The following is a 17745-nucleotide window of genomic DNA, read 5'->3' as shown; positions in this document are numbered from 1 at the left end:
AGTCGGTGCACACCATACCCTGCCCAACATGGGCCCTACCCTGCAATGTCCGGCCTGGCCTAGCGGCACCCACAGGCCCACATCCCTCACCCAGATGCCACCCCACCACGAGCACCACCACACGCAAATAGTATATTGGGGCACTGTACTCACCCCCTTGTGGCTGCTGTGATGTCCCCAAGTGCCCATCCAGCTCCAGATAGGCCACCACCAGTATGTGGGCCATCAGGGGGGTCAGGGTCTGACAGGCACCCCTTCCTTGTTGGGAGGCCATCCCCAGCTGGGCCTCTGCCGTCTTCCATGCCCAGCTTCACAGGTCCTCCTACCGTTTGCGACAGTGGGTGTTCCGCCTGCAGCAGACCCCCAAGGAACGGACGTCCTTGGTGATGGCACGCCATTTGCCCTATTTTTGATGGGCACTCACCTGCAAATAAATAAACATAGGAAAAGGAATCAGTCAAACCGTTCTGCCTGTTCCACTCATGGCTAACCATAGCCCTCACATCCCCTTACACACAGACATTGCCCACCATACATGCAGCATGCTGCCCAGGGCCCCTCCACCACCCCCATAACACAATGCCCTCACACACAGCACTCCATGCATTCATGGGACATACAACATTATTGGGGCAATAGATGGTACACATATTGCATTTGTCAGGTGTTCAGAAATCAATAGAGCTTTCATTCCATGAATGTGCAGTTAGTGTGCCTGGCGGACCAGTACATCTCCCATGTCAATGCAAAGTATCCTGGGTCTGTGCATGATGCCTTTATCCTGAGGAATAGCAGCATACCATATGTAATGGCTCAACTCCTGAGGTTCTGGGTATGGCTAATAGGCGAGCTCTGGTTCCCACCCAGTAGGTGTTTGTATATGGGTATAGTGTGGGCCCTGAGGGTTAGCGTGTATCTAACAGTTATCCCTCGATATTTGCAGGTGACTCTGGTTACCCCAACCTCTCATGGCTACTGACCCCTGAGAGGAATCCCAGGACAAGAGCAGAGGAATGTTACAATGAGGCACATGGGCGAACAAGAATAATAATAGAAAGGACATTCAGCCTTCTGAAGGCCAGGTTTCATTGCCTTCATCTAACAGGTGGATCTCTGTACTACTCACCCAAGAAGGTGTGCCAGATCATCGTGGCATACTGTGTGTTGCACAACCTTGCCTTACGTCACCAGGTGCCTTTCTGCAGGAGAATGAGGCTGGAGATGGGCGTGTGGCAGCAGTGGACCCTGTGGACAGTGAAGATGAGGAGGTAGATGATGAGGACAACAGAAGTGTATAATACGACAATACTTCCAATGACACACAGGTAAGACACTGTCATTTCACTTTACATTGTCAGTTTTGTGTTTGACATTGTCACTGGCAGGCTGGTTTTCTCACTTCTATGGCCACTTATGTGCCCTTTGGCATCTCTATTTTCAGATAATTGTGCCCCACTATCGCTCCTGGTGTGTTGACTGCAGCCAACTACGGGGCATTCATGTGTATACATTACTGTACAGTTGTATTGCAGTGTATAAAGCTTGTTAATCAAATACATATTTCAATCATTTGACAGACTCCATACTTGTATTTATTCAAATGGTGTTTAAGTGCTAATAAGTAGACGGGGATGTGCAATGGGCTGGTGTGATGGTGGAGGAATGTCCAGGATAGAGTCCAATCTATTTGTATCACAGGTGAATTGTCCAAGGGGGCATAGAGAGTGCAGCAATGACAGTTCAAGGAGGACAGGGTGACAGAGTGGGACACAAGGGTGACACTAAGGAGAGTCTCATTTCCTGGTGGGGGTCTTGGCAATAGTCTCTGGCTTCTGCCTGGATCGCAGGGACCGTTTGCGAGGTGGTTCTCCTTCTGCAGGGGGTGGGGTGCTGGTGGCCTGTTGTTCCTGTGGTGGGTCTACTGTGCACTAGCGGCAGTGGAGGTGAAAGGCTGTTCATCGGTTTGGCTAGTGTCATAGGCCCATTGGTGTGCTACTGCCTTCCTCATGGTGTTGGCCATGTCCTCCAGCACCCCTGCAATGGTGACCAGGGTGGTGCTAATGTCCTTCAAGTCCTCCCTGATCCCTAGGTAATGTCCCTCCTGCAGCCTATGGGTCTCCTGCAACTTGTCTAGTATCTGGCCCATTGTCTCCTGGGAATGGTGGTATGCTCCCAGGATGTTGGTGAGTGCCTCCTGGAGAATCGGTTCCCTGGGCCTGTCATCCCCATGTCGCACAGTAGTCCTCCCAGCTTCCCTGTTGTCCTGTGCCTCTGTCCCTTGAACCGTGTGCCCACTGCCACTGACGCAAGGTCCCTGATCACCCTGTGTTTCTGGGGTGGACTGGGGTCCCTGTAGTGGTGGACACATTGCTGATTGACGTGTCCTGGGGACAGAGGTATGGGCCCGCTGGGTGGGTACTGTGCTGGTGTTTACTGAGGGGGGAGGCTCTGTTGTGGAATGCGACTGTGCCTGTGTTACCGACTGACCGGAGATCCCTGATGGGCCAGGGTGGTCATCCAGATCCAGGCATCCAGAGCTGCTGTCATCACTGTGGGCCTCTTCTGGGGGGGGGAATGGATGTTGCTGGCACCTCCTCTCTGGTGACGTTGGGTCAGGGACCTGTGGGGATGTAAATGCAGTGTTATTGTTTCTGTGTGTGTTATCTTGTGCATATGTGTGTTGCCCTCAGCTTTGCCTTGTGTGAGTAGGTATTTTGTGGGCTAGGTGATTGATTCACTTTAGTGTGCATGCTTTAGTGATGGGTGTCCATGCAGGTCTGTGATGGGGGTCCGTGCATTGGTTTTACATGCAGGGCTTGGTATTGGGGGGGTGGGTTATGATGGTGGGGTGTGTGTGAGGTGGTGAAGTGATGGGAGTAAGGGTAAGGGTGGGGGTTTGTGATGGCATACAGGTAGGGAGGGTGATAGTTATAGAGTATTGACTTACCAGAGTCCAGTCCTCTGCCTACTCCTGCCAGGCCCTCAGGATGTATGATTGCCAAGACTTGGTCCTCCCATGTTGTTAGTTGTGGAGGAGGAGGTGGGGGTTCACCTATTTGATGTCTTGCTGCTGTGGAGCATACCTTCCCCCGTAGGTCGTTCCACCTCTTTCTGATGTTATCCCTTGTTCTGGGGTGTTGCCCCAATCGTTGACCCTGTCCACGATTCTCCACCATAGCTCTATCTTCCTAGCAAATGTATGTCTGCTGCACCTGTGATCCGAATAGCTGTGGCTCTGCCTGGATGATTTTGTCCACCATGACCCTTAGCTCCTCCTCTGAGAACCTGGGATGTCATTGTGGTGCCATGGGTGTAGTGTGAGTGGTGTGGGTGAGGGTGTGTGGGGTGATGTGTCGGGGTGTGATGTAAGGTGCGTGGATGGTGTATAGGTGATGACGGTGTGTGGCTGTGGTCTTGTCTGTGGTCTTGCTATCTCCCTTGTGGCAATTGTATTTTAGTCATAAAGGGTTGTGGGTAATGTGGGTGTGTGTTTTATAGTGGTGTTGGTTTGTGGGTGTGGTGTGTGCATGGGTGTCAGGTGTGTGTTATGAAAATTGTCCAATGTAGTGTTCTTTTGTATGTGTGTGTGTATTTTGAGCGCGGCGGTATGTACCGCCAATGGTTTAGCACCTTTGAATGTCCGACGCAGTGATTCGTGGTTCATAATGCTGTGGGCGTAGTTCTGTTGGCGTAACGGTGTGGGTTTTGCTACTGTCAGTTTATCACTGACCTTTGGGCTGGCGGACTTGTGTTTTTGGCTACATAGTGACGGATTGCTATGTGTGGGTCATAATGTGAGTGCCGATAATCCACTGCGGCAGCAGCATGTTGGCAGCAGTCCGCATGGCGGTACTCGGTACTCACCACGCAAATGTCATAATGAGGGCCATAGTGTTGTGTACACTTTACATTGCAAACACAACACAACCACAACATACAAAGCAAAAGTGAACACATGTGGAGCACTAATGTTTCATTCAGGTGATAATCAGATAACAATACCCTATTGAGGTAATCCCTGCACTTCCTGGTATGATCAGAGGTGACAATTCCTGTTGTCACACACTGTAGAGGGTATATTTTGTTTTAAGGATGAAATTATATAAAGCAATATAATTATTATACTGCAAAACTGTTGCCTGGAGGGCTTGGTGAGTTTAGTACCACGAGGACAGCTGTTGCTTCTATTATCCGTTAAATGTGTGAGCCTCAGTGCTCCATACTTTTTAACAAGTATGGAGCACTGAGGATCATGCGTTTAACTGATAATAGGAGCAACATATGTCCTCATGACACTATCACTGTGTAAGGCAAACCCATATTAATAACATTCCATTATATGAAATCATGATAAGCACATTTACTATAACTATATATGTGTTTTAAATTCTGGTGTTTGTCAAAACGTAATCTTTTAATATTTCACATACAATGATTGTACATACTACATACTTTACACATATTTAAATAATTAAATCATAATAAACAATAACACATTTTTTCAGGAAATATTGCATGCATGGTTTACAGTTGTCTGCTCCTGCACTGAGTACATAAATTCAATAACCTATTACCTTTGATTTATATTTTCATAACTTAACTTTACATCTACGTGTAAGTCTAAAATTCATAAACATGCACCACACTAAGATTCAACGTGTAAATTTATCATCAACAACTGTGAGGAGTCAAGAGCCAATCTGTAATTGCTCAAAATGCAAATTTCTTGGCAAAACAATAAGGGGTTTCCAATCGTGTATCCAATCATTAATCAGAGTAAAAGCATTGTCTATACATGGGCATTGATTGATGAAATCAGCAAATAAAGTTAAAGGATAGCAACAGTTTATCATATACAAGTGTTAAACTAACAATTCTTAAGACAGTGTGGTTACAGCAAAGGTACATTGGGGGTCATTCTGACTCCCGCCGGGCGCGGTCACCGCGCGCCCGGCGGGAGCCGCCAAAATACCGTACCGCGGTCGGAAGACCGCGGCGGGTATTTTGAGTTTTCCCCTGGGCTGGCGGGCGGCCTTCAAAAGGCCGCCCGCCAGCCCAGGGGAAAACGACCTTCCCACCATGAAGCCGGCTCGTAATCGAGCCGCCGGAGTGGGAAGGTGCGACGGGTGCTACTGCACCCGTCGCGTATTTCACTGTCTGCTATGCAGACAGTGAAATACAAGCGGGGCCCCCAGGGGCCCCGCGACCCCCCCTACCGCCATCCGGTTCCCGGCGGGTGGACCGCCGGGAACTGGATGGCGGTAGGGGGGGTCGGAATCCCCTCGGCGGCGCAGCTAGCTGCGCCGCCTTGGAGGATTCAAAAGGGCGGCGGTACACTGGCGGGAGACCGCCAGTGTTGCCGGTCCGACCGCGGCTTTACCGCCGCGGTCGGAATGCCCTTGGGAGCACCGCCGGCCTGTCGGCGGTGCTCCCGCGGTCATTCGCCCTGGCGGTTTTTACCGCCAGGGTTAGAATGACCACCATTGAGTTCAATTGCAGGCCAATAGGCCTCTTTCCATTCTTCAAACTTTCTTATTGAGTGTTACAAAATGGAACAGGAATCAAAATGAATTCCAAACCTATTTATGAATATGTTTGAATGCTTAGCCTAGTTATTTGATATGAGAGAAGCATTAGACATGTCCTGGTTTTGAAGAGTCAAAAAAATGTCTCCACGAAGTTGAACAGTGTACTTGTAACAGTCTCAATATATAACACAGTGTTGGCAGTTTAAGTGTAAATTATCTGACCCCAGAGAATTTGCAAAGGAGGCAAAACATTTTTTCAGAGCAATTTTTGTTTTTGAAATGCATCTTATTTTCCTTTAGGGAAAACGGGCTGCATTTAAAAAAAAAGAAACTGCTTTATATAAAAGCATTTACAAACATGGTCGGTCTGCTGTCTCCAGCAGGCCACCATCCTTTTGAGGGAGGCCATTCCCAAGGGGGTCGCAAATTGCGACCTACCTCATGAATATTTATGAGGTAGGGCATTTGCAACCCCCTTGCGAATCGCAAACAGTGTAATTGGCACTATTCAACATAAGGGTCGCAAATCCATTCTTTCGTACATGTTGCCCTGTGTTCCCACAAAGTGGGTGCAAATTGTGCACCAACATTTTGTGAATGCAATCCAATTGTGGGAACCGACCTATGTACAAACAGGTAGAGTTTCAAAATACTGAATGACAGAGAGTTCACAAAATGACCTGCCTAATTAATATTAACTTGCAGGTGATAGCTTACCACCATTCATATGATTGGTTTAAAAAATAGTTTTTTAAAAAAACATTTGATTTTCCATAAGAAAACCATTTAACTCACCTGAAACTGCATTTCCAGTTTCCAAAGGGGACGAGATTGAAAGAGGATCAGTTACCATCTAAAAATGTGGAAGTTGGTAACAGATAAATGTTTTGCAACATTAATTATGGTTTCAAACTATTGATACGTGCTTTGCCAACTCTTAATTTAGAAGGAGCACCCATAAAACACCCCTTCAAACAAATCAGTCTTGGTTTTGAAACCCACTTTTCTAAAACCAACACCGTTGCAGACTCCTACCCATTTCTGGTGACTTCTCAGCAAATAGATGTCCCACCATGGACCTATCAAGGGTTTGTGGTCCTTTGGCCAAAAATATTTTCTGGGCCCCAGTCGGAATTGTTCTCAATGTGTGATCCAAACACAGGTCTATGGTTCCCTCTTTGGCCAGATCACTGACACTGCACAGGCACACTCTAAAAAAGTCAACATGAGTACACATCTCATAATCAGGGGAAATTATTTGTGTATTAAATTGTGTAACAAAACAGCACCTCCCCATCAGTATCACAGCTATTAATCTCTGTGACACCCTCACATTGCCAACATGGCATGTACTTTTGTGATATCAAAGATAAATCTGTTTGGATGTGTCATAAAACTGAACCACACCTTATCAGCTAAATCTCTGTAATGGACTGTCACATATCACCCACATTTAAAGGTAATGTTAGGGAAATGGGATTCAAAATAATAATTGTGAGAAACATTCATAGGTCACAATGTAAAGACTCTCTGCTGATCAGGTTTGCCTCTACCAGGGGGACCTCTGGAAGGCTGGTGCCCTGCGTCACAGTCAACTTTGCACATGCCTCAAACCATCTATGTGCACAGGACCTATGGCTTAAAGTACATCAGGGACAACTAATAGCAGAACCAAGTGTCATGCATTTGTGGGTAATGTGTAAGTGCTATTCATGAAAGCCAACACATTAATATAAAGTAGGAGTAAGGTACACACACAAAAGTGGACACATATTGTTTGAAATTCCTAATAAGTTATGACAATTTAACACCCTCCAAGTGTGGATGGACAGATAACTAACTGGCACACATCAGAAGCACATCCAACCTACATCATAGGGAGAAGTGCAACCTAAATGATGTTGACATTGGCAAAGCCAAGCTGAAATACATATCATATAAAATACAACCCAATGCAATGTCTGCCCCAATTGAATTTCATCCCACATATCCATTCATTGAACATGTCCACTTGTCCTATGTAACTCCAGCACTGGTTCCAAGGTCACATCATACTAACCATTTCAAATGGATCAGCAATCAGGAATGAAACAAACACAGCTGAACTCATACATTAAGAGTATCCAATAACATGAAATAGTTTAAAAAGTAATGGCAGGACTAATGTGTTCTAAACAAAGAAAATCTTTAATTTTGCAAAAAAACTATTAGATGTAGGAAATCAAAGGCAAATGGCCAGTCCATTTTCACATTGTATAGCCCAGCACACTACTGTGCAGGTAAACCTGCCCTTCATGATACTGCCATGTAACATCCTCACAAATCTATTGGGCATGGCAGGCACCTCTGAGATGTTACTCATGATGGGGACATTTGGGTTTGAGAGGGTTGTCTTTGGGTTTGGAAGGGGGAGTTTTGAAGAGGATGGGATGGACTGACATTTAGGAGGGTGGGTTTGGGAGTCAGAAGGGCTAGATCGACGTTCTGAAGGGGGGCTCTTGCACATGGAAAGGGGTGGATTGGTCTATACTAGGGGTGGATTTGGATGTAGAAGCAGTAGTTTTGGATGGCAGGGGTTGAAGCCTAAGTGGAAATGGTGGTAGGTGGGTTGGGAGGGCAGCATGCCTTGTAAAAGGTTGGATCCTCATTGGGGAACTTGGGAAGGGCTTTGGAAGTGCTTTGGAAGTGAGTGGAGTCTTGGAAGCTGAGGGAGTGTCAGTGTCTGATGTGGGTGGGACTGTTGCAGGTACAGGTGCATGTCTGCCAGGTGTATGTGCTGCAAGTATGTGTGTGTGTTGTACCTTAGGTATCTGTTGGATGCCTGATTGTTTCAGTCTAAGTTTCTTAGGTGTATCGTTTGAGTGATATGGCTGTGGATGTTGGAGCAATCGAATTGCAGGTTGTGAGGGTTATGACTGCTAATGTAGTGGTGACTGTGGGTGTAGATTTCTGTGTTGTCTGTTTGGATGTGATGGTAGTTGTGGTGGTGAATGTGGGTGTGAAGGTATCCTTGTGGGAATATAATGTATGCATGTGTGTGTGTTGTCTCCTGTGGTGTGGTGAGATGTGATGGGGGAGTGGTATGAGTATGTGGTATGGTGTTGTCAGTGGTGGATTGTGGTGTTTGTGTATGGGTGTGTGTAATTTATTTTTTTGTGAAGGGTGTTTGTGTGTGTGTGTGCTGCTTGGGTCTGTATGGTTGGGTGCATGGCAATGTGTGCATGTGCTTTGGGCAGGTTTGGTAATTGGGTACTTGGATGGGTACAGGCCAAAGGGAGGAACACAAGGTTGGGGTGGACTGGAGGCTGTCATGAGTAAGGAGGCCAGAGCCTGAAAAGAACTCCATAAACCAGACATGGCACAGTTAATGTCTTCCAGTTATACCACCACCTTCTGCGATGGGTGCTTTGCCCCTGGATGGCATTCAGGAGTGCAGTCTGACTCACAGAGATGTGCCTCAGAAGGTCAAAAGTCTGCTCTCTCCATGCAGTGGGGTGGACATGGGCAGGGGCTAACATGCCTGGACTGAAGGAGATGGCTCCCCTCTTAGGGGAAGGGGCCAGGCCAACTGTTTCAGGAACAATAGGGGGGGTGGCAATGGAGCTGGGAGTTGCGGACATGGATGAAGGTGGAATTAATCCTGTGGGGTCTGCCACAACTTGGGAGTGTACACCAGAGGATGACTCTTTACCTTATAAACTTGAGATTGTGTCCTCCACGTCATTCCCCACACCCTGCTGGTCACTGGATCCCTCAGTGTCAGAACTGTAAGGTCCAGACCCACTGTGACCAGCTGTGTCCTCAACTACACTGGCCCCTTCTCTTTGCTTGCCCTGAATGAATCTAAATGATATATACAATTGGTTTATTGCAACTGTGCTTCCATACCTGACCATCACATACCAACAGAAAACACTTTTTAAGTGCATATATCATACCCGCTTCATGGCTTACCCTATAGGCTTCAACATTAGCATGAGCACATTCATGCATACTGCAGAACCTGGAAACAGTTGGTTCCAGTTATGCCATAGCCCCAGCCAGCTCCAAATACATTGATGGACCTGTCTACACTCTATCCTTATGTCCAAACTAGGATCGTTGATCACCTTTTATACTTTGACACTTGCAGTTTACCATAGTAAGATGATGTTACCAAATAAGATGGCTACAAAATACATATTTCCACAATGTTCACACAAGGCCCAGAATTCAGCAGATGTTATTTTACCTTAAAACACATCATGATGTTATGAAGGTCAAGTGAAAGACCATAAATATGTGCTATAACAGAAATCAAGTCACATGCAAATGCTCATTACTCACTAATGACACTTTTGACTTGACACTCATATGTTCACTTCTATAAAAAAAAGTCTACTGAAAGCTGTACTGAAGTAGTTTAGCTATTTATCATATGTAGCATAGAAAAGTAGCCTGGAGACATTGAGTGCCAAAGTTGTGGGAAATAGATACTCCAAATGCACTAGCATAAGACTTCTTATAGCCATATGAACATCCTGAACCTGCTTGGTACAGGTCATAACACCATTCATAGATTGCATTCCTACAGGTCAATATGCCTTTGAAGGTGGTTGTGTGTCAGTAAATATCTATGACATGAAGATGTGGGATCACTATAACCAGAATGGGCTGGCACATCACAACACTGTATGGTATAGCAAATTGCCTAGTAAGGATGAATGGAGACACTCACATATGATCACTACATTTCTACATCTCACTCCCTGATGCATGTCACCAGTCAGTGAATTAATTTTGAAACAGTATTGCAGATGAACTAACAACGGGGAAGTGTACACTGGGCAACATGTAGGCTCTAATGCTGATTGCACCAGTGATGTTTGCACACTCATGTTACTGTTGAATCACAACTTAAGAAGTGTTATCCAATCACTGCATAAAGAGTGCACTGTATGCCATGTCACGTGTAATAGGGCCTCTCTCACATAAGAGACAATATTGAGGGAACATCACTCCTTACACAGAAAGACAAGTGGTGGTTTGGTACAATTGTCACCCAGAACATCAAAGAACATGAGATGATTTATCAGTTCACTCAGCCATGTGTCTGCTCAAGACATTAACTGGGTAGTGGACTGGACTCTGCTGTGTTCCCGGTCATAGAGACAATAGATACAGTACATCAGCATTGTATCATCTATAAATCTGGCTAGGACTCACCACTCGTAGCTGCTTTTGGGCCCTCTACTGCCCATCAAACTTCAGGTAGGCCACCACCATAATGCAAAACATTAGGGGGGTCAGGGTCCGGAGTGCGCCCTGTCCATGTTGGGAAGACATCTCCAGCAGGACCTCCATGATCTTCTGAGTCCAGCACCTCAGTTTCTCCCACCTCTTTCCGCAATGACACTGAGCTGGTGATATACCCCCAGTGTATGCACCTTTCAGGTGATGGCTTTGGAAATGGATTGCTTTTGATGGACGTTGACCTGTATTGATGCAACAGATGAACACACAGATTATAAATGCATGTTTTGGGATATCTGTTTGGTTGAGACACATTGTATTTACATTTAGCACAGACCTAAATCATTAGTGAACACACTACATGTGTAGTTCTCACATGCAGAGCAGTGCAAACACATTAATACCCACTTTTGGAGTCATCTGCTTACTATCCTCATCCCTAGTCATGTACTACACTGACTACGTCAGCCCACTAACATCATGTAGCCCAGGGCCATCTCACATGTACTGTGAATTGAGATACTGTGACACACAACACACCATTGTGACCTTCTGAAGGATAAACTACTTTTGCATGATTGCAGAGACACCTTTACAGCCAGGCCGACCAACCTGATGCCTACAGTCCATACAGCCTGTTACGATAGTATAGACTACATCCTAAGAAGTAGGCTGGCATGTGTGTGACTGAAATCTTCCTCTCTGGGGATATGTGGACATTTGGACTACCAAATTAGATATTATACTATATCTGACCAAGTTTATGTGGTATGTATTGCCATCAAAGGACACTCATTTTACCATAAGTGATACTGTTACAGAGAAGCCATAAACATACCACTGTATTTATAGTTTTTTTGGTTTAGTGTAACTGAGCTGGTGATTCACATACCAAATTATTTTCAGAAGTTACCAACTATCTTGACTGTTACTGTGTCACATGTACAATCGGCATGTACAGTGCAGGCATGCCTTATGGAAACGTGACAACAGATCAGTGGGAGTAAGGTGCCTGTCATAAGTAAATGACACGCTTGGACAAAGTGGGTCTATGGAAAGAAGTATCAGGTCACGGTGTTACCGCAGTCACCATTTCAAATGTAGTCCACAGAAAAGCAATCAAGGCTTTTATTGGTTCAGAAAACTCATTTGGGGAACATCCAAGGTTCTTCAGGTCTACAGGGAGATTACCCTGTACATCAGTTGTATTGACATAATAACTGAGTCTGGGTCATGGCTCATATTGGGCAAAATTCATTCTCAGGCCTTGCTCTCTACAGGCTGAGAATACTGATCCCACACAAACATCACATTTCTACCACTTCAATACATAAAAGTACACCTTGCGTCATCCGGATGTTACAAGAGTAATCAGGATTCACTCTGGAACTCAGTGGCACATTGTAGCCTGTATGAATGGAAACAATGGAGTTAGACACAAGACAAAATCTATATATGTTCTTCTGGTGAGCCATGGAGCTGGCCATACTGGAGAATCACTTCTTTTACCAGTAGCTTCAGCTCCTCTGGAGAGAGGGAATAGGCCCTCTCACCTACTTAGCCTGGTATGATTGCTCCCAGACATGGCAAACAGCAGCTAAAGGGGAGGAGGTGTTGATAGCAGCAGTACCAGGAGGCAAGTGAGCTATTTTTGAAGCAATGGCGTACATGTATGCCACGTGCGCAGTCATCGGCGTAGACTGACACAGCCATTGGCCTTCTACCATCACAGCCACCAACGTTAGCCTATGACTGTGTCCGTTGTGGATAAAATCGCCCACTGCACAGTTGACTTCAACCAGCAGTGGCAGGTTCTTAATGTCCAATATGTGAGGTTTGGCATCTGTCATTTTAGTTGTTGTAAGTACAGTATTCAGGACTGTTAAGTTTGTCACAACCTCTCCAAATGTGGGATAACATATTCACATATGGAATACTCCATTGCTAAGTGATTCCATTACACAAATTATCTGTGGAGTGAATTACTGTGTACAAAGGCCCAATGTGTGCAGTGCACTGTAGTTCGTGGTTGAAGTTTTTTGACCTTAAGTATCTGAAATTAACATTATTGTGCTAAGAATGCATTACTAAATGTATAATTTGCTCATTTATGTTACAGACACATGTGGATGACACAAAGGGGATTATTGTGGGATGTTGGACAGTATACAATTATCATGTGGATAATGTGTTATGCTTTCTGAACCAGTTATGTTGTCACATTACTTCTGGGTGACTCTTCACATATGTTACTTTGGCCATTGGGGCCAACGTTAATAAAATGTTTTCAATTCACATATAGGCACCATGGGAGAAGGATGAGACAATGGCCTCCACTGTATCGCCTTTTTCCAGACCATCAGACCTTGGAAGGAAGGGATGTCATCAAGAAGTTTTGTGTGAATAGGCAAACAATACAGGATTTATGTCATCAGTTGGAGCCTAATCTCCTGCATCAAAACACTAATCCTACATGTATCCCAGCAATTGTTAAACTCGTAGCAGTATTGCATTTTCTGGTGGTATAACCAATGTTCAATGGTGTCTTAGAAGATGTGCTTTCAACAATGATGAAACACATTGACAGCAACATCTGGTTCTCAAGATGTGAGGATTTAGCCAATATGAAGGTTGACATCTATGGATTTGGTTGCCTCCCACATGTGGTTGGAGCCATTGGTGGCACCCATATTGCCTTAATTGCCTTTCATTCTATCAACATGCAAGTTGTCAGCTTACTGTAATTGTACATCTAAAATGTATGTGCCCAGTTTACAGGCTCAGCCATGACTCCTTCATACTGTAGAACAGTACCACACCCCAGCTGTCTCTCAGCTGATGTCACAACTATTACCGGAGAAAGCCTGGCTTTTTGGTAAGTATCATATGTCCTAGCTTTGTGTGGGTAATGTCAGGTACTGTAGTCAGAAAGTGTGTGACTTATTGTAGCACTTATGTCTGTCTTCTAAATAGGAGACACAGCATATCCCAACCATCCATGGTTGGAGGCACTGCTGTGGAATCCAACTATACTAGGCGAAGTCTGCTTCAATGAGGCCCGTGGAAGAACAGAGTGGCCTGTGGAGAAAGCTTTTGGGCTCCTGAAGGCCAGATTCAGATGTCTGGACAAGACTGGGAGAACCCTCTTCTCCTCACCTGGGAAGGTGTCTCAAATGACCATGGCCTCCTGAATGATTCACAACATCGTCATGTGATGGAACATTCCTTATATCACAGAGGATGGAGATGAATTGCCACCTGGTGAGGATCCTGACATGTCAAATGATGATAGTGCTGAAGAGGAAGGAGCTGCCTGCTTTCAAGATCTCATCAACAACTTCTTCTCATGAGTATAAGTATGTTGTGAGATGTGATAACTTTGAGTATTAGAGCAATTCATATTGTCATGAAGTGAGTAGTATGTTTAGGGAAAGTATTAGGAAGCTGAAGCTCTGGCATTTGTTTGTGACATTCTACGAGAGGCAGCAACACTGGATTGGAATGACCCTGTGATCAGAAACTGTTGTACTGCCATATGTCTGTTACTTGGGTTAAATGATGTGGGATTCCTTCTGTGATGTAAGCGATACGGCTCCAGCTGATGACATCAACCAATTTTATTTTGTCTATTTTATAGGAAATTGTCTGATGTATCCCATACTTCCATGTTGTTAAGATTTGCACCTGGAAATATGACCACTGACACAGAATGGGTTGCTGTTTCTGGCATCATGCCAGCCTATGATTGGACCAATGGAATAAAGATGTTATGAGACAAGACACCTGTATGTATGTGTTGGTGTGAAATGGTTGTGATTCTGAGCTAAACTTTGTGTACATGCAACTTATTCATGCATACACAAGTAGCTTGTTTTGGCATGGTAAAGTTCACATGATAGTACATATTTACATTGCTAGGTGGGACATTTGCTTCAGTAGACAATGAGTTTGTGACTTGAGTTTTAATTAAAGTGATAAGGGTGAAGAGATACATGTGCAAAAACAAACATAAAAAAATCAAGTGATGTAGTCAGTCATGGTGAATGAAACCATAGTTTCAGATGCCAAATTGTCTGAAGTCTAATGTCTGAAGTACTTCTCCTATCAGAAAGGAAAAAGTGTCCAGAAACAGTACACAGATTAACTGTGTTACACACACTGGAGGAAATTAGGGTTGAGGTTTCTTGCTGGCTGTGGTTGGTGTCTTGCCATCAGCACCTCCTGGATTTTTGAATGGGTGCCCTGTTTGTGAAGGGTGGGTTTCTGCTGCCAGTGCAGAGATGGGGTGTTTGCAAGCATGTCTTCATCAGGCAGAGCCTCCCTTCCTTTGGCTGCTGCAAACGTAGATGCCCCAGATGTAGTTGGTCCACAGGAAGACTTGGATGGTGATGAAAAGCTCTGCACAGGGTTGTATTGATGTCTTGCAGCATCCAATTTAGTAGGCCATGTTGGTGATGTGGGTGGCCAGCACCTGGTGTATGTTCCTCTGCAGGTACATCATCTTCCATATTTCTGTATCCTTACATCTTGGGACTCATGATACACTCCCAAGACTTTGTTGATGGTGTCCTGGGTGTGAGTCACCCAGTGGCCTCCATCTGCCGGCCCACAGTAGCTCTCCCAAAACCCTACCCCCACAAGCCAGTGCCCTTGGCCCAGTGCACCCTCTCCCACTGATCCTGGGTCCTCTGTGACTGTGCTGCTGATTCACTCCACCTTGAAATCCCGTTGGGTGATAAGCTGTGATTTATAAATGTTCATTGATTGATTGATTGATTGACACCTCAGAATTTAGGACTGGGAACACAAGATGGTAATAACTGTGCTAGGTACACAGGTTACGGGGACTGGGGTTGACAGAGGTATTGAAGCTGGGGTAGGAGGAGTTGGTGTGAGCACAGTGAGACTCAAATTTACCATCTGCCCAGGCTGACCAGATGTGCCTTGTCCGTCATCCACGTCCACATTTCCAGGAGAGTTGTTGTCACTGAGGGCTTCATCTGGGGTGAAAAGGGAGTGTGTTCGGTGGCCAACCTCTGCCCAGGTGCTGTGCCAGATCGACCTGTTGTGAAATAGAGAACATTGTTATAGGTGGAAGTGTGGTATACGTGTCTAAATGTTTTGTGTCACCGTAAGTAGAAATCTAAGAGAGACAAAATAGGTAGAGATTAATGTTATGAGAAATTTCAGTGGTGATGAACTTGTTAATAAGACATTTGAAGACATTGAATACTTGGACTAGAATTCAGCAGACCATTAGATGTGCTTATATGTTGTATTTTGGTTTAAGGAATGAACATGACATCCCACAACCAGTCAATCCAAGGCCTAGTAGTGTACAAAATAGACGAACACACAACTTGGTTGTATATTCAACATTAGTCATCATGTGACCAGTGCAGAGACAATGGGTCACCTGCCACTTCTAATTCAGTGACTTAGCTTAATGCCTTACAAATATTTGACAAATGCAAAAAGAACAGATGATGGCCGGAATGCCAAAAAATGCTAACATTCACCCTAGTCACAAAAAACTGAGTTTAATCCATAATTTTTTTGCTCAGCACACCACCTCAGTATGGACCCAGCCATATGCAAATCTGTCTTGACCCTGCTCCGCATTGGAACAGTCCAGCTTGAAGTGCCAAGCCAAGTCCTCCAGGGACCGTAAAAAAACATCCTAGAACTGGTTTCATGGTATCACCCTTCATCAGACAGGTTAATTTGAATCCAGTGGTACAGTGAGCATGGGACCCATGTCTGGGCATACCCTTCCCACATAGGGCGACAAATGCAAAAAGAACAGATGATGGACAGAATGCTGAAAAATGCAAACATTCACCCCCACGCACAAAGAACTGGGTTTAATCCATCATGTTTTTGCTCACCACGCTACCCCAGTTTGGACCCAGACATATGCAAATCAATGGGCACAGTCCAGCCCAAACTGCTAAGCTAAGACCTCCCTGGACCGGAAGCAAGCATCCTAGAACCTGTTTCAGGATATCACCCTTCATCAGCCAAGCTCACTTGAAAGCAGTGTCGCAGTGAGCATGGGACCCACGTGTGGGCATACCCTTCTCACATAGATCTACATATGAAAAAAGTACAGATGATGGAATGAATGCTGAACAATGAAAACATTCACCCCAGTCACAAAGATCTGGGTTTAATCCATATTTTTTTTGCTCACCACACAACCTCAGTTTGGACCCAGCCATATGCAAATCTGTCTTAACCCTGCTCCTCACTGGAGCAGCCCAGCTCAAATTGACAAAGCCAAGTCCTCCCTGGACCAAAAACAAGCATCCTAGGATCATTTTTATGGTATCATCCTTCATCAGCCAGGCTAGCTTGAATCCAGTGGTGTAGTGAGATTGGGACCCTGGTCTGGGCATACCCTTCCGACATAGGGTGTCAAATGCAAAAAGAACAGATGATGGACGGAATGCTGAACAATGCAAACATTCACCCCAGTCACAAAGATCTGGGTTTAATCCATAGTTTTTTTGCTCACCACGTCACCCCATATGCAAATCAGTCTTGACCCTGCTTCCCATGGGAACAGTCCAGCCTGAACTGCCTAGCCAAGTTCTCCCTGGACCAGAAACAAGCATCCTAGGACCAGTTTCTGCAACCAGAATCCAGGGGTGCCGTGAGGATGGGACCCACGTCTGGGCATACCTTTCCCATATAGTGCAACACTGAGAACGTACACAACAGTCTACCACAGCCAGGGAACTGTCGCAAGGGGACCACCACTACAATTGGCTTGGCAGGAAGCCACTGCCATGACAAAGACTGAGGATGCATTGCCAACATTGCAGTCCGCTGTGCGGCTGGCAGGAACAACTCCATCGGTCGCGTTGGATGTTCATGCTGCATACATTGTAATACGGTGGCTGGAAGAACTGCTGCCTCAGCGGTATGGCAGTAGAACTGCCAAACTCGTAATCAGGCCCTAAGTCAATTTGTACATTAGTCT

This window comes from Pleurodeles waltl, chromosome 2_2 (assembly GCF_031143425.1).
Source record: "Pleurodeles waltl isolate 20211129_DDA chromosome 2_2, aPleWal1.hap1.20221129, whole genome shotgun sequence".
Classification (NCBI taxonomy): domain Eukaryota; kingdom Metazoa; phylum Chordata; class Amphibia; order Caudata; family Salamandridae; genus Pleurodeles; species Pleurodeles waltl.
Note: the sequence above shows the minus strand (reverse complement) of the source record.